This window comes from Periplaneta americana, chromosome 3 (assembly GCF_040183065.1).
Source record: "Periplaneta americana isolate PAMFEO1 chromosome 3, P.americana_PAMFEO1_priV1, whole genome shotgun sequence".
Lineage (NCBI taxonomy): Eukaryota > Metazoa > Arthropoda > Insecta > Blattodea > Blattidae > Periplaneta > Periplaneta americana.
Window position 1 is genome coordinate 132,895,128 of NC_091119.1, and position 18,904 is coordinate 132,914,031.

Below are 18,904 nucleotides of genomic sequence, written 5' to 3' on the forward strand. Positions count from 1 at the left end.
ATTAATCCAGTCTCTACCATCATATCCCACCTCCCTCAAATCCATTTTATATTATCCTCCCATCTACGTCTCGGCATCCCAAAGGTCTTTCCCCTCCGGCCTCCCAACTAAGGCCTATATTACACTAGCATATTTGTGTGTCACAGAAGTTTGATAAAATATATATGATAAAATCTTTTATAGTGTAATGTAGCATCTTTGATCACATCTAGCTGTGACATAGTTCTGTGATAAAAGTTATGGTCATCATCATACTTTTGATAAAATCTGTGACTGAGACGAAAGAAAATGGCCCACATTAAGTACACATGGTCTGTGAAAACCACAACACTTTTAATATCACATTATGAGTCACATAAAATGTTTCATCGTCCATTATTAAATACTTGGTATATATAGGATTTCACATCTTCACACTGAAGTTCTCTCAATAGAGTTTGCTGGATTCCTTTTGTGTCTTTTCTCCCTACCCCAATCTCTAACCCAAATCGTCGGCTTAGAGTCTAAACCTATAACTAAAAGGAAATTTTACAATGAAAACAAAAAAAGTCCACATCTGTAGAGTAACGGTTACCACGTCGAGCCGCAAAACCAGGTGATCAGGGTTCGATTCCCGGTCGATGGAAGTTACCTGGTAGCGGTTTATCCCGGGGTTTTCCCTCATCCTAATATGAGCAAATCCTGGGTAACTATCGGTGCTGGACCTGGGACTCTTTTCACCGGCTTTATCACCTTCATCTCATTCAGAAGCTAAATAACCTAAAGATGTTGATAAAGCGTTGAAAATAACCCGCTAAAAAAAAACTGAGTATAAATTAACTCTGAAACATCATCATCTGTACTTTGGGTTTGGTCCTAAAGTTTCAAAGTACTCAGTTTTTTGCTTTCCCTGTAAAATTTCCTTTTTGTTAGTTAACAGGTTTACACTCTATGCCGACGAAATACGTTTTGCTTTGATTTCTTCTCTAGTATTAATGCAATAACCAATACTGCATTTACAGTTGCAACAAGCATAGAACTGTTGTGAATCCATTATTAGAACTGTGATGAAAGATATGATAAAAGCTTTGACGTAGTGTAATATACTCAAAATCTTACATTTGATCATATATATTTGATAAAAAATTGTGCCATATTCTGTGACACAGAAATTTGATAGTGTAATACAGGTCTAACACACTATATGCATTTCTGGATTCGCCCATAGTGCTGCCCATCTCAAACGTCTGAATTTAATATTCCTAATTATGTCAGGTGAAGAATACAATGCGTGGATTTCCACGTTGTGTAACTTTCTCGATTCTCCTGTAACTTCATCCCTCTTAGCCCCAAATATTTTCATAAGTACCTTATTCTCGACTACCCTTAACCTCTGTTCCTCTCTCAAAGTGAGAGTCAAAGTTTTACAACCATATAGAACAACCGGTAATATAACTGTTTTAGAAATTCTAACTTTCAGATTTTTTTAGATTGGGGTAAAATGGCTTCAAACGTTGACCTGCTGCAATCATATATACCGCTGAATCTGTTAACAATAACAGTACTCATTGGTCTTCATCATTTGGATATAATGTTTTCAATTCCGAATTAACAAAATACGCAGTACTTTTAGAATTTGCTTTCTGTACTTCTTTTGAACATAAAAAATGGGCCTTTCCTGAAATATTTACATCCATTTTCTATGACTATTATAAGAACTGCAATTTTCTTATTTTCGAACGCAGAAATAAATGCAGTATTGTTGAGTGAATAGTAATATAAAGAAAAAGGCAAAAAAGTACTTATAAAAGAAAAAAAGGGCAAAAAATACTTATTAAAGCAAAAAAAGTGTAAACGACAAAAAAGACCAAACGAAGGTAAAATCCAACTTCATCAGAATGCTTTATTTCACATGATTCGTGCACACTTACTAACAGCCTTTAAATATTAACATTCAAGTAAAATAGGAATTTTCCTGAACATCCGATATCTAGTCATAATTAATCATTTTGAAACCAGTTTGGTAGATCAGATTTGAATTGTTTTATTCCGAAATATAATTTAAGTTAGAATGGTGAGAAAAGTGTCTTAAGAAAAATAGAAATTGATAAAAAACGAAGGGAGATTTGCGGTTTTTTTTACAGGGTTTCCCAGTAACAGGATTTCTGGGCAGGATATCCTGACCTTGAGATGCGTGGTGTTATTTTGTTTCTGTAGTCCCAGATGTTACGCAATTGTCCAGCTAAACGTATGGGTACAGCGCTCTCGGTCATGATCAGATCTTAACGCGAGAGGAATACAAATGACTTGCACGTCCCTGACCTAGAATAGCAGCCGCTCTACTCTCACTTTGCACACTCCTCTGCTCACTTGTAATGAGAACAAAATTGCCTTCGTAAGTATATTACGTGTGTAATTTTCTTCATGTTTCATACTGTGTCTACACGCGCTGTTCTATAGGGCTCCGGGTTCATTCTCGGAAAGATTTTCTGAACTATATGGAGGACAAGACTGGAGTACGGCAGGCTTGCTATACAAGGGGACAGTTAATGAGCTCATATCCAAACTTCCCCTCATACTACGTACATATATCTCCATGACAGATAGATATAGATAACTATGAAAAAATTAGCTGTCCATATTAAATATTATAGTGTGAAAACTTACTTTGAAAGTTGAATTAATAAAACGGCATGCACTTACAAGCAAACATTCTCATGGAGTTAGATAAAGGAAGCAATTTTTTTCTTCCACCATGTTAATAATGTCAAAACAAGTGCTTATACAAATTTTGGCCACTGGAGCGCAATTATGAGGATCATCCAGGAAGCAAGGATGAATCCAGAAATGCATATAGAGTGTTAGTTGGAAGATCTGAGGGGAAAATATCGTTAGGAAGGCCGAGACGTATGGAAGGATAATATTAAAATGGATTTGAGGGAGGTGGGATATGATGGTAGAGACTGGATTAATGTTGCTCAGGATAGGGACCAATGATGAGCTTATATGAGGGCGGCAATGAACCTCCGGGTTCCTAAACAGCCATTTGTAAGTAAGTATAAAGTCCTTAGCATGGCTTCGGGAGAGAAACAAAGCTGGAAAGTCCTTGTAGTAGAATTACACATCGGGAGATGATGCGTCCTGAGAAGTACCTCTGTAAAGTCTCCAAGCCTCTTTGAAAAGAGGGTGTCCTCATTAAAGGCAAATTATATTCAATAGTTGAAGAACAAGATTTGGCATGAAATTGAACACATTGGTCAGGAGTTACGTGTTCGTGTCATGGCAAGTTTCCAGAAGCGACTTCAACAATGTGTTGCAAGTAGCAGATGTCGCTTGAAGAATGTGTTTTTTAAGTAACTTCAACTTATTGTGTAAATAAGTAAAAAAAATCCTGAAGTAGGCCTATTACTCGACAAAGGCGAGTACAATCCTGAATGTGAAGTCGCTACCCACACTGTTGACATTTGAAACTGAACTTCATATAGTACAGTCAGGCTATAAAGACAACTGAAGCACACGACACTACTGAACAATGCTTGCAGATACCTCAAAATGGGAAAGGGCGACAAATTTAATATGATGGTAATAATAATAATAATAATAATAATAATAATAATAATAGTAATAATAATAATAATAATAATAATAATAATAATAACAGATAATGGTATTCGGCTCGGTTCAGGACAAAATAGGCGCATATGACATTGTCGCGTTCCTGGATAGGGAGCCTAGCCGAACGCTCTGAAGTATTTGAATCGGGGATTGCAGAAACAACACGTCATGAAAACTAAATTTTTAGTAGACATAAAAAACGGTATTACTGGTGGTAGATCACATCATTGGTTATAGTACTGGCTTCTTCAGACAGAAGCCCAATAGATGTGTCGTTTTAATAATAATAATAATAATAATAATAATAATGGTTTATTTTAACTGGCAGAGTTAAGGCCATTCGGCCTTCTCTTCCACTCAACCAGTATGATAGAAAATTACTACATTGCTATGAATATAACATAATTAATACAATAGAATACAATACAATTAAAAGCAATACAGTACTACAATACAAGACAATATAATACATAATTAATATAATACAATGACAATTCTTTTTATCTTGACAACACCAATAAAATAATTATGTAATAATAATAATACTAATAATAATAGTAATAGTAATAATAGTCATACCTAAATTAAATTAAATTATTAAACTCGATCACAATTATAACTTCAATTTAACTGCGCCCGTAAGAAATCGTTTAGCCTTTTCTTGAAAGTGGTTATTGTCTGCCAGCCCCAAATTTATTGGAATCTAACGAATTGTTAATGAATTAAATCAATATATATTAGCTTGACATGTGCTGTTTCTACAAGGAATCAAAATTGTAGTATAATAATTTCAGTACAACTAAAGTTTATTAAATTTGTCAAATTAGGGATATAATATATGCATAGGACTACTGTGTACTTAATACATAAGTTCAGCATATAAATGAACTTATTTTTCCACAATAGACCACTGAAGAATATTATTGTAAAGTTCTTGAATTAGTGTGGTAGGCTTATGTAACGCATTCGTTTGCGTATATCGTCAAGCTTCTCTTTTTGAATTGGCACGATTTTGTCTGGATATGCCAATGAAAAGGTAAATATGGTATTCTCCGTTGTACTTACAATCAAACATTCTCATGGGGGCAGATTAAAATATTAATCTTTTTTTCTTCCATCATTTTAATAATGTCAAAAGAAGTTCTTACACAAATTTTGGCCACTCGAGCGCAATTACGAAGGCCGTAAAAATAAGTTTCCCTGGGGCCGTTTACAGAAAGAGAACAAAATTTCAGGGAACGTTTTATTGGAACAGATATGGCAATTGTTGAGTTATTTTTCATCGTATTCACCACCAGAATTGAGACATTTGTCATTCAGTGGGATCAGTTTTTGTATCCTTGTGTCGTAGATATCTGCCGTCTGGAATCGGAACCAATGAGTCGGCACATGTCTTTGATATGAGTTGTTTCTGTGCGTTTCCAGGATTTCATAGGTCTCCAAATGTGAGACGGCTATACTGACATATGTGGTTTCTGCATGGAATGATAGCCCTATATCAATAGTCCATGAAATTCGAATAAACTCATTTCGCCACAAATAGTGATATGTGCTGTTTCTGCAATCCCTGATTCATTTAATTAATTGAGATTTAGAGTAAAATAACAACAGTCAATGAAATAACATGTTAGACTATCAAACTAAATGAAATTAATGCCCATGTTTCTATTATTACACATCCATGTAGGCCTATAGTCCAGGGATGCGCACCGGGAGCGGATCCAGATTCTAAACGGGGACGCTTAATACTCGTATTCATCCGTCACGGCATCAACGTGCGAGATGTTCGGCGGGAAAGAAAGGGGTTGAAGAGAAGTCATATGGCTCCCTGTAAGAGAGTAGAATTCACTCTTGGTGCCCAGCCTTGACCTACACAATAGGTCTTTTTCCTCCGTTTTTATTTTTCCTCAGTATTTCAAGATACAGCGCCCTGTGGGCAACTATGTCGGGGCGCTCATTAGGAAACTTTTGTTATTCTTGGATTTCTTAAATGTAAACATCATCATCATCATCATCATTATCATCAGTAGCTCTACAGCCCAGTCGAGCCTCGGCTTCTTTCAGAATTCTTTGCCATGAGTCCCTATCCTTGGCCACCGTCCACCAGTTCGTAACTTCAAGCTTTCTGATATCCTTCGTGATACAGTCCTCCCACCGAAGTCTAGGCCACCCAACTCTCCTCTTTCCTTCAACCTTGTACTCCATAACTCTCTTTGGTATCTCATTCTCTTTCAACCTCTTGACATGTCCTGCCCATCTTAGTCTGGAGACCCTAATTGAACGTATCATGTCGAAAGATTTGTATAGGCTGTATAACTCCCTGTTACTCCTCATCCTCCATATATATCATCGTTAACGGGTCCGAAGATTCTTCGTAGACCTTCCTCTCAAATACCTTTAAGCGTTCAATATCAAATTCTATCATGGCACATGTCTCGGACGCGTTTAACTAACGTTTTATAAATTCCACATTTAGTTCCGCGAGAAAGCAAACTTGATTTGAAATGTTTCCGTAGACCAAAATAACTTTCGTTGCAAGCTGGATTCTCCTCTTAAATTCTTTTGTAGTGGTATTAGTATTGCTTACTAGTGATTCGAGGAAGATTAAATTCTGTACTTTCTCAAATTTAAATTCGTCAATAATGATGTGGGTCTCACTTGTTCTCTAATTTCTACCTACTACCATATACTTGGCTTTTTGTTCCTTAATTTTTAGACCCAGTGCTTCCGTTGAATTTTTATTAGCCTTAAAGATTCGCCTGATATCTCTCTCCGATCTTGGCATCTTTGTCGTCAACAAATGTCAATAATTGAACAGATTTATAGAATATGTTCCCACGAGTTTGGATGTTTGCATTTCGAACAGCTTTCTCCAGAACTAGATTAAAGAGTTTGGGTGTTTGCATTTCGAACAGCTTTCTCCAGAACTAGATTAAAGAGTTTGGGTGTTTGCATTTCGAACAGCTTTCTCCAGAACTAGATTAAAGAGTTTGGATGTTTGCATTTCGAACAGCTTTCTCCAGAACTAGATTAAAGAGTTTGGATGTTTGCATTTCGAACAGCTTTCTCCAGAACTAGATTAAAGAGTTTGGATGTTTGCATTTCGAACAGCTTTCTCCAGAACTAGATTAAAGAGTTTGGATGTTTGCATTTCGAACAGCTTTCTCCAGAACTAGATTAAAGAGTTTGGATGTTTGCATTTCGAACAGCTTTCTCCAGAACTAGATTAAAGAGTTTGGGTGTTTGCATATGAAGGGTATACGGGAAAAACGAACAATGTCACATTTCCATTAAGGTTGAGATATTGATCTATTTCGGTATATTACTGCTAAATTTATTGGTGTTTCTACTTGAAATGAAGAAAATGATGAATGTATCCGTGGTTTTAATTCTCCTTTACCAATTTTGGTAAAAAATAACACTAAATTTTGTAGTAATACAGTGAATTAGATAATGACATCACCCTTAACAGCATTGTGACATTGTTCGTTTTTCCCGTGTACCCTTCATTTCGAACAGCTTTCTCCAGAACTAGATTAAAAAGTTTGGATGTTTGCATTTCGAATAGCTTTCTCCAGAACTAGATTAAAGATTTTGGATGTTTGCATTTCGAACAGCTTTCTCCAGAACTAGATTAAAGATTTTGGATGTTTGCATTTCGAACAGCTTTCTCCAGAACTAGATTAAACAACAGACGCGCCGAAGAGTCACCTTGTCTAAATCGTTTTTTTTTTTTTTTTTTTTTCCAAGGGGTCAGAGATATCAGTCTGAATTTTGATAGATTGACTGTTCGTCATTGTGGCCTTAATCAGATTTATGAGTTTGCATGGGAATTCAAATTCCCCCATCGCTCTATAGAGACCAGCTCTATTAACACTATCATAGGCTGTATTAAAATCTACGAATAAGTGATGGTTCTCAATATTTTTCTCCAATATTTGCCTTAAACAGAATATTTGATCAATCGTAGATTTCTCTTTGCGAAAGACCGTTTGATAGTTGCCTATGACTCTCTCAGCATAAGGAAATAACTTTTTATATAAGATTTTGGAGAATACCTTGTAAGTCATGTTAAAGACTACAATGCCTCTAACATACCATCTGGTTCCCTTTCTTATGTGAGGGGTCTAGTATCAAAACCTACCACATCCACTTTGCTATATTTCGAGAAAAATGAGAAAAACGTGCAGTTACTTTGATATAAGATGTATGTGGCTCTTCTTCAGCATATGATTGGGGTTCGTGGAAATCTACTAAAATAATAAGATTCAGAAAATCGTGCCCCTCTAAATAATTGTATTTTTGACAGTTTATAATGGATATGGTTGATTTTGATATATCACCCATAAATAAGAACATGTGTTAAATAACTAATAATTTTACTGTTAACATGAATAAGCTTTTTTTCTAGTTTTATTGAATTAAAAATAGCTTTTTACACAACGCCTTTATCATGAGGGTTAATGAATTGCTCAGTCTCGCAGTAATCTTCCTCTGTTCTTCCTCAGTTACTCCAGAATATGGACATAGGCCTACACATAAAATAATGTTTATTTTCAAGCTTTTTGAAATTAAAAACACAGGTTTCACACAATGAATTGATCATGGAGGTTAATGAATTGCTTAGTCTCGCAGTACGGTAATCTTCCTCTGGCTCTTCCTCAGTTACTCCAGAATTTGGACATAGGCCTACACATAAAATAATGTTCATTTTCAGGCTTTTTGAAATTAAAAACACAGGTTTCACACAATGCCTTCATCATGGGGGTTAATGAATTGCCCAGTCTCGCAGTAATCTTCCTCTGCTTCTTCCTCAGTTGCTCCGTAATTTAGTACATTCGCATAAAATTTCAAGCGTTCGTCTTGTTGCCATTCACTTCCAAAACGTTTCTCCAACAGATTAGCAACGTCTGTGATCTTTCTAGCGCATACAGGTACACCAATATTTACCACCATAGGCTGAAGTTGTGAGAGGCTTTTTCCACGACGAACTATAGTTTTCCCAATGCCAGTGCCAGTCATGTACGTCGATTCCCCACATATAACAATTCTATTGTCTATCTTTTGTATTTTAATTCGTTTTACAGTGGATATTTGAAAGTGAAGATTCTGAGAGGATTTTACAACGTTTGCAGCAGCTTCTTTCCAATTATAAACATTTCAATCTCTTCCAATGCGGCACACCTTGCCATACTTACCGATAATGTTGTTATAATGTTGTGCGTTCAAAATCTCCTGTTCTTTCCGTACTGCTGTTTCTATGAAACCAAACACTCTATCTGCTGGTAAAAATGAATGGCCAGTAACGGGGAAAGTGAAGTTCCATCTCAGTGATGTTCTCTAGTGACTTAGATACTAACCAAGTTGCTGCCATTGAAACCATAGTCATGTTCTCATTTTGACCAGTGCAACCGTCTGAAAAGATTCGTATTTTCCGTATTTTGTCTGAATCCACTTTCTGCAAGCTGTCATAAATGGCTGAAGCTATTTCACTGGATCCTCTACACCTCTCATTTTCAGTCCAAACATAGCACCTAACATTGTTTATGCCTAGTTGTTTGTTAGGAAGCATCGTCACAAAAGCGAAATTGTGTAGGTAAAGTTATCTGCTATACTATGCTGACTGATCCTCTATTTTGGGTATTTTTGAGTTTTCACAGTCAACACCAAAGGTACCTCGTCATCTGTGATCCTGTTTAGCAACTGATGGAAAGATTTTGCTCGTTTCTTATGAACTTTGAGCTGAAGGATAAAAGATTGCTTCTTTTCTTCATCTTTTTCCATTTTTGCTTGATTCTTCAGTTTTACACAGGTTGAATAGATGTCGGTGCTTGGTTTTCCAAATCCAACATTGAAATTGGTATTGAAGGTCTTGCGAAAATATGACTCTTTTACAGCGGTATCATTGGAATACATCCGCCCCAGGTTCTTCCTACTCAAAGATGGCGGTAGAGACTTTCTTTTTTGAAGATCCTCGACAATAATGGCTCTCCATCCTTTTTAAATGACTGTATAAATGTTTTGATTGCAGCTGCTTTTCAAGAAAAAACCTCTTCCTTCTGATTATCACAACGGTGTTCATATCGGACCTATGAATAGGGTAGAAGTAGATAAATATTAACTTTGTACAAGAAAATAATGAGTTCATTAGAACTAATACTTTCAATGCAATGGGTATTATCATTCTTATGTTTCCTCCAAATTGGACACCTCTCAGTGCATTGTATTGAACTTCCTGAATATTTTGTTTATGTGAGCTGGTCTAGGGTCAAGGAAGTATACATATTATGTGCCAGCGAAATGTTCCTGCGTAGGAGTCAGAGTGTCTTCGAAATTAAAACGCAGGCAAAATTGACCTTGCAATGTTATCGTCATGTTTAGTACGATGCCACTATTGATACGTAAAATGTGTGTGTTCGTGAAAGAATTAACAATACTGTGCATAAGAGTACGATATTTCTCCTGTAATATTATTGTTCACTTTACCTTCTGTGTGATTTTATAGCGTATTTTCATGAATTGTATGTAGTAATAAACCTAACTGTAATATTGTCATTAATGTGGAAACCTTTTAAAGCATATAAATATTAATTTCATATTTTAATCGTCTACCAATTATTACGCTAATTCTAATGACTCAATAACAATATTGTAATTGCATTAGTTAGTTTTTCGTTAAAAAACGTAGACAGTGAGCACCTTTAAGCCATGGACAGTTTCCTTCCTACAAGACTTATTTCAAAGCTACAGTTTATGAAAAATGTTATTAATAATATTTATCTGCCCTGTACGATGGCAATGTGTAACAATTGATTCCACCCGTGATCTACCAACAGACAGAGTTGCCAGAAACTTTTTGCGGCAAACACGAACACAGATCTTGTCTTTTTTTATGAAGTGGTGTAAAGAAACCTTCTTCTTTTCACTTGTGGTCTTGCGTCTAATGCAGTTATTTACAGACACATGGTTCAAAATGAATGCATCTTGGCCTCTTTTTTCTTTATTGGAATAGAATGCAGAATTTAATCTGAGTATATCAGCCTCAGAAATTTCAGAACATTTCAAAGCCTTTGATTTTGTTTTATGGTCGCATTGTTGGAAAGTCGGCGGTTTTAATGTGTACCTACAATTCACAAATGACATGCTGTAGCATCAACAATGGAACAGTTTATAACAATTCTAAACATGGCACGTGACTTGATATTTTCAATTATCGTATACCAGTGAAAAGAAACGTTTTCTTATCTTTGCTTCCTCTTCGTTGTCGTGCTCCATTTTGAATGCCGAACAGCCTTTTCCCGTGATGTTTTCGGTGTAGTTAGTGCAGGTGACATCTTAAACAACAATACTGTAACAACTGACTCGCATGTAATGTTGAGGAACCGATAAAACTGAGATAACGCGATTAAATAACTTCCAGTCATTAGTGAATGGATGTGGCAGGTTTTGAAAGTGAGACATCGAGTATTTTCCTTGGATGTGGCAGGTTTTGAAACTAACTCCAATTTTTACCATGTATTATATATGGGTTGTACTTCAAATTTGAAAAAGCCAGCCAGTGCATATGGTAGGTGTTAGAAAGTACTCCAAAATACATAAGAAAACTCGATTTTTAAAAAAAATGGATATGGCCGGTTTTGATACTAGACCCCTCATGTAATGTATATATGAAACCCATCCTCCACTCCATTTGTAAAGTCTCTTCCTTCCATTTTTTTTTCGAAATAGTTCATATATCATCTGTCTTAGTTTCTTTGTTGCAGGTTTCAGAAGTTCAGCCTGAATGTTATCAATTTTTTTTAGTTGGTTATTTAACGACGCTGTATAAACTACTAGGTTATTTAGCGTCGATGAGATTGGTGATAGCGAGATAATATTTGCCGAGAAGAGGCCGAGGATTCGCCATAGATTACCTGGCATTCACCTTACGGTTGGGGAAAACGTCGGAAAAAACCCAACCAAGTAATCAGTCCAGGCGGGGATCAAACCCACGCCCGAGCGCAACTTCAGACCGGCAGACAAGCGCCTTAACCGACTGAGCCACGCCGGTGGCAATGTTATCAATGCCCGGGGCTCTATTATTTTTAAGTTCCTCTATAGCTTCATCCATCTTCTCAGTTGTTGGTATGCCGTCCTCATCCCCCACTGTATAGCTACCATTATCGGGAATTTCCATTTCAACTTCCATTTCCTCTGAAGGTTGCTCATCATTGTGGAGCCCATTGCTATTTAAAAGATGGCAAAAATGTTCATTCCAGCTTTTTTAAATTTCTTCTTTCCCAGTTAAAATATTACCGTTAATGTCCCTATATAGGTTAGTATGTGGTTTAAAACATTTCCTGTCATGGTTAACAGTCCTGTAAAAATCCCTAACTTCATTAGTTTTCTTAAAATTGTTCACTTCAGTTAAGCGGTCATTTTCAAATTTCCTTTTCTTTCTTCTGCGTATTCTCTTTTCCTCTCTTCTTTTACTTTTGTATATCTCTGTATTTCCCCTTGTGGTACATGTCTGAAGCATATTATAATATCCCTTATTCTTCTCAGCAGTCGCCATTTCACATTCTTCACCAAACCATTCCTTCGCCTTCGTTCTAGGAATAAAACCTAGGACTTCTTCAGCCGCGGTCGTAATAACCCCCTTTGTCGCTTCCCATTCATCATCAATTCGGTTATAATTCATGACTATTTAATCTCTTTTAAATTCACCTATATTAAATTTAATTATTGCTTTTACTTCTTGACATTTTCTGTAATTTGATATTTTTTGCTGTACTTTGGTCATTATCATATAATGGTCCGAATCTATGTTGGTCCCCCTGTAGGCTCTGACATCTATTAGGTAAACCCCATAGATTTCACAATATTTTGAAGTGCTTCTCTACTTCTATAAAAACCAAGCGTTGTAATCCAAAACGAGTTTAGTTTACGCGAAGTTGGAATTTCTTTACGAATTTCTTAATATTCCTGGAATTTCCTTCTTATGATACGAGTACCTACTTACGCCCATGTCGTCTATCTCAGTCTTGTTAGCAGGGAATGGACCTTCCTTCCTAATATACAGTATTATGTTATTTTGCTGCCATCACTTTCTTCGTTATGGCTCTTCTTTCGTATTCCACAAATAGTTAATCTACCGCAACCAATCACCACCACAGCTCGTTTCATTGGTTTTTATCAACGGGGATTTTTTTCCCCTAATCTATATTCTAAAAACTTGGTAACATTATAAATTAACACAACGAGTTTGTTCGTGAATCTTATTATTAGGCTTCCGATCCTTAGCTACAATCCACAATTGAAAGGGAATACGACTGTACACAGGACTGGTTGAGCCGTCGAACGCAAGAGCCTATGCATAGTAGTTCCAAGTTCCGCCGCTTCTCTACTCGCCTTTGCCGAGTATAATAAGTAGAGCTCGGATGTTTAGGCATTTATAATAGTTAAAATAGACAGGCAAAAAAGCAATAAAAACGTTAAAAAGCGCAATGAATTAAAAAAAAGGCATTATAAATTTTAAAAAGGTATAATATACTTACATTTTAGCAATAAATATAAATTATACCAACATAACTCACATTTTTACTTCGTAGTTGACACATACTGACTTATGAAATAGTTTTTTTCGTGATTAAATATATTTTCACAAACATTACATAACAAAACTGTTCAATCGGTTGAAAACACATGGGCACCAAATTCACTAACGCAAGCATAATGTTTACTTTTAAGTGATTTACTGAATTTAGGCATTCTAGCTAACCGCTCTTATACCTTTCACCAGATAATAACTGACTGTTACTCAAATTTCTTTCTCCTACAATAATAAACACGTGCACCACAAAATTGTAACAGTAAGATTTGAAAATATGAAAGCAAACAACTGTAGGCCTAAATGCTACGAAACAACTTCTATGAGAACGGGCTTAATAATTATTAAAATTATAAAGCTGAGTGTTAGTATCGTGAAGACATGACATTATATTTGTAACTATGAATTGTCGATCATTAATGAATCACTATAGGCTGGTTCACAATAAACCGGGAACGGAAACGACAACGAGAACGGATATATTGTTAAAATAAATGTATTTAAATGTGAGCATTCACAATTAACTATTGTGAATGCTCACATTTAAATACATCTATTTTAACATTATTTCCTTTCTCGTTCTCGTTGTCGTTCCCGTTCCTGGTTTATTATGAATCAGCCTTATCACTGTCACTATCATTACTTCCATTACTACTATTGCTGCTACTACTATTGCCACTACCACCATTACTACTATCAATACCTATTACTTCTACTACTACAAAATAAATACTTCGGATGTAGGATGCAGTATCGGGGAACCCTCTTTCAGACGGAACTGTCAAGTGCATTGTACCTGTTTCTCGAGGCCATTTTATTTGCCACGCTCGTGAGTCAGTGGAACGTAACAGCTGTTCACCTTGAAGCGGCGCGGCGTGCCGTTGCAATGCCGAGGGTATTCTCAATCACGTTCAACACTCTCATTAATACACGTAGCCCACCTTAACTCGTAGTTTTTTTATTTAGAAAACCTTTCAACCGCAGATCAGTCAATTGACGCATATACTTCTAAGAACAGGTGGTTGCTCCTGCCGATGCTTGTGGACATATCTTCCTCTAATAATATTTAACTACCTCGATCATCAGAGCGCACAGCGCAGCGGTCTGTGTTCATGCTCTCACATCACAAACTAACAGTACCAACATTCGGTTTAAGGTCGATACCTCATATGATATAGAAATCAGTTCAAGGAAACTGGCTGTTGAAAGCAGCGTCTCGTAAGATTTTGTGTAGTTCAATCTAACTACGAAACTTTTGACAGCTTTAGATAGAAGCACTCCTCGAAAATATTCACATTTATAAATAGTGTAATAAAAAATAACCTATAAAAGCTAGCTGTGAAAATGAAATGTAACATAGTAACGAGAATTCCTTTGAAAATTACGTAAAATATTAAATTTTACTGGTGCTTCAGTAACCTTCCTATATACTTGCCGCTAAGTCACAGCTTACAATACAGTGGTAGTAGAATTGAGAGTGGGTAAAGATTTGGGAGTGGAAGCAGTGGCGACGCCAGCAGGAGCCCACCCAAAATTAATTTGAGCCCACCCTTAAGCTTCCAACATGAAAATAAATATAATATGAATAATTGAGGGGTTTGCCGGAAGAAAGGCGGATAGACCTCTACGCCCTTCTTTGGGAAAACGGTTTAAAATGTAGTGAATAATTATAGTAGCGAAATTTTGTTTTGATTGTACTGTACATACCTGCAGGACAGGGCTGCGTGCGCGCGCGAATTAGTCAGTCAGTCTACAAGTAGAGCTAGTGCTGCGCGTTACCGCATACTGTACTGTGTGTTTTCTCTTGGTAGAGACTAAGCAAATATATATAGTTCAATTTAGTCAGTCCAGTTGTTTCCTTTGACTACTTTTTATGTTCATTATTGTCCTTGCTTTAAGAGTAAACAAACTCATGAAACTCGTAGATTCAGAAGGAAATATTTTATGTTCTATAAAGAGATTTGTTACAATATTCAGATTTTTGGGCTTATTGTTATCAGGATTATACAAAGAATAAATTTTATTTATTTATGTTCACACAAAATGGAGATTTTCTTTTTCTGTTATATTCAGAGATTTTGCTTTGCGTACTTAATGTCTACTCAGTATATCTGAAATGATGTAAATTACTTTAGAAGTAGATAATAAATGTCATAAAATGTATCTTTGTTTCAATTCCGTGTGAAATTTAAATCTGAAATCTACATTAAATCCCCTAAGCAAATCATTATATGGATAAAGGGCGTATAGATCGAAGTTTTATATGGTACAAATATAAGGAAATTTAATAATATAAATTGCCTAAATGCTACAAAACATTTATACTCGCTAAGATTTTAAATTTAATGCATAATTTTGTTCACTATCTGTATAACATTTTATTCAGGTGCGGTTTAAAATCTTAGATTGCCTGTATCTCAATTCACCATATTGACGTATACGCCTTTTTTCTGGCAAACCCCTCAATTATTATATATTATTCAATCAAGTTTACGGAAAAATATGTAATAATTTAATAACGACTTCTTTCATTCAAATCAATATAAAGAACTTTATAGTTAAAAGGTGTTGCGTCAGTTTTTATCACCTTTCTTCCAGTAGAGTTAACTATTTTTGCAATTCGACGCTGCCACGCCTGTGATAAATACAGTCACTTTCATTAATTGGTTTGAAATTACGAGTCGAATTTGTTATGAGATTTATTTAGTGGCCAGCAATAGTCGGTCCTACATTGACAGTTTGTTTTCAAGCTTAGAATTGCGTGTTAACTGTACACTAAACAATAGACCTACTTGTATTCATACTATAATTGTAATAAAATTACAAATATGTGAGTGATATTTTAAATTACTTATTATTACTACAGTATAGGATGAATTAAATTTATAGTAGCTCCAGTGCGTCATGTCTGGTAAACGTTTCGTGTTCGATACTTTTCACAACCACCAAAAAAAAGCAAAAAATAAACAATGTGTGATAGTCTAATATGTTGGATTCAAGTTCACTAAACAGCGGTGTCGAATTATAAAGTGAAACGAAGAGAGTGAAAATTCTTCAGTACTGTGTCCAGAAGAACACAGTGATGATACAAGTAGAATATGGCAGTGACGTCAGTAAATAATATGATCACGATACTGCAGTTTCAATAGATATGAGAGTTGATACACGTTCGGATGAAAACACTCAATGTGATATGAAGCAGCAACAAACACAATGCATTATGATTTCAGATATTTCGTCAACAAGAACTGATGGGCCAAAACAACCTGTGTTATGTCCTTTTCCACAGACAAGAAAAGTTCGGGGTAGAAGATGATGTCAGATGATAGACGACATCAAGATACATGAATCGTACAAAGAGACTAAGAGAAAGGCAGAAAATAGGAAAGATTGGAGAATGCTGTGTTTGCAGTGAAAGACCGGGCCTTGGGCAGAATCCTGAGTGATTAAGTACACCTATACATTAAATACTCTCCTAATGTCGGCATATGCGCAAATGCACATATATGCACGAACGACCATTCGTCAATCATTTTAATTAAATCTGAAACATGTATTTGTTTAATTATTTCAGAATGTTTTGTGAATATTTTGTGACTATCTGAAAATCGAGCCGCACCCCCCCGCACTAGAATAGTGTACGTCCCCCCCTTATAGGCGGCCCTGAATTGAGTGCCTGTTAACCGGCATTATAAATTTAGCCAATGCCATAATGATACTTTCTTTCACCAAACTTTATTCACTTACACTTACAGGAAAATCTCTAGATCTTAAAAATATTAAAAGTTTCCGAGTAATGTCAATATATTACACGAACGGCGTGTGAAGTACAGTAATACCACTCCATATTTAGTAATAATTGGATTTATTCGAAAGTTTTTAAGTGTAGTATTATACCCGTATAACCTTTTGTTGAACACAATTTTATTAGTTACAAGAGAATTTTTCTTGTAAATCATTGTTTCACATTGTTTTGAACTACATCTCATCTCTCGCATAATAATAATAATAATAATAATAATAATAGGCTAATAATAATAACAATAATAATAATAATAATAATAATCCTTCACATAGAGAGGTTGAGCCTATTTCATAAAAGAATGGACTAAATAATGTAAGTAAAATATAGACTATCTTTACTAATGATGTATATTATTATTATTATTATTATTATTATTATTGTTGTTGTTGTTGTTGTTATTATTATTATTACTATTGTCATTATTAATGTCATTATTATTGAGCAACAACACAATTTTATGATTAAAAACAATTTATTTATAGTTATTTGTCCATGTTTTTGTGAAATGTTTCTGTGAAATAGGTCCACTTCTCGTATTCATGAAGGATTATTGTAATAATCTAATAATAATAATAATAATAATAATAATAATAATAATAATAATAATAATAGTAATAGTAATAGTGGTAGTGATAGTGGTAGTAAACAGAAGGAATAAATTACAATGAAAATGAAAAGAACACGTAGAACGAATGTAGCCATGCAGGATACAATAGGTATGAACTGCTTCGTTGCAAACCAGATGGAAGGACAAAACGCTGATCAGACAAATATTAAACCATTATGAAACCGGAATAGGCCTTCAGGCTTAATCCTTGTAGTAAATTATGATATGATGTTTATTATTATTATTGTCCGGATCAGCTTACGTAATACCCTAAGAGTGTAATCTAATCATTTCCGCTCCCCCCCCCCCCAATTGCTATATATGCTAGTGGATTATGGTGATTTTCTAGTTTGAAGGTTGGAATTTTATTTTGCCAACTTAGTTTCGAATTTCAGCACTGAGAAATACTAGAACTGGTATTGATTTTCTAGCTGTTATGTTGGCTGCAATGACAGCAGTTGTCGGTAGTGTAAAATAAATTCTGAAAATTCAAATTGTTCTAGATTTGTGAGACGATTCCTGGAAGCTAGTGAAATTTGAACATACTAATAAATAATTAGCCTAATATAAATATTAATATTAAGTGTAAATAAATATAATACACCATGTAATACATCCATTTGGGTGATCGATAGAAATGCCATTTCACATTTCAATTAATTCCTTTCATGTTCAAATTTTTATTACAATAATGTCAAAGAGAGGAAATAGCATGGCAGTGTCTCCTCCAAGAAAGAGAGTGTGTGCCATTCAGAGCAAGATTCCATATGTATAATGAACTGAAAAAAGAAGATAATGAAGAAGAAATTATGCGTATGGAGACAGCAATTATCATAACTAGAATAACAAAATTATTAGGAGTAAGTAGGCCTATTCTTAAGCATACATTTCAAAGTGGCATTCTGTTTTCGGAGTTTGTACTAATCATTTCACTTAATCAAACAAAATACGTTTTTAGGTTAGGTGTCGTGAATCGTAAACGGTTTATTTATTTATTTATTTATTTATTTATTTATTTATTTGTTTGTTTGTTTGTTTGTTTGTTTATTTATTTACTTATTAATTAATTAATTTATTTATTTTGTGTGTTTGTTTGTTCGTTTGTTATTTATTTATTCTTGCAGAGTTAAGGCCATAGGGCCTTCTCTTGGTCAAAGCAATGAATTTCATGTTGTCAGACAAAATACATTTTAATATTAGATCTTATTATTAAACTAATCTCCAACATAATGTGCGATAGGTCCAGGAGTAAACATACGAGTAAGTCTACTCTTTCACAAATTATTGAACCATTTAGAAAACACCTCCT

The 18,904-nt window shown here is 35.0% G+C and overlaps 1 protein-coding gene across 1 annotated transcript in view; it reads left to right on the forward strand.

Annotated features, from left to right (window-relative positions):
• LOC138696545 (arylsulfatase B-like) overlaps nucleotides 1–18,904 on the forward strand; it is a 109,354-nt gene that overhangs the window by 75,528 nt on the left and 14,922 nt on the right. The gene's annotated exons all lie outside the window — the stretch shown is intronic.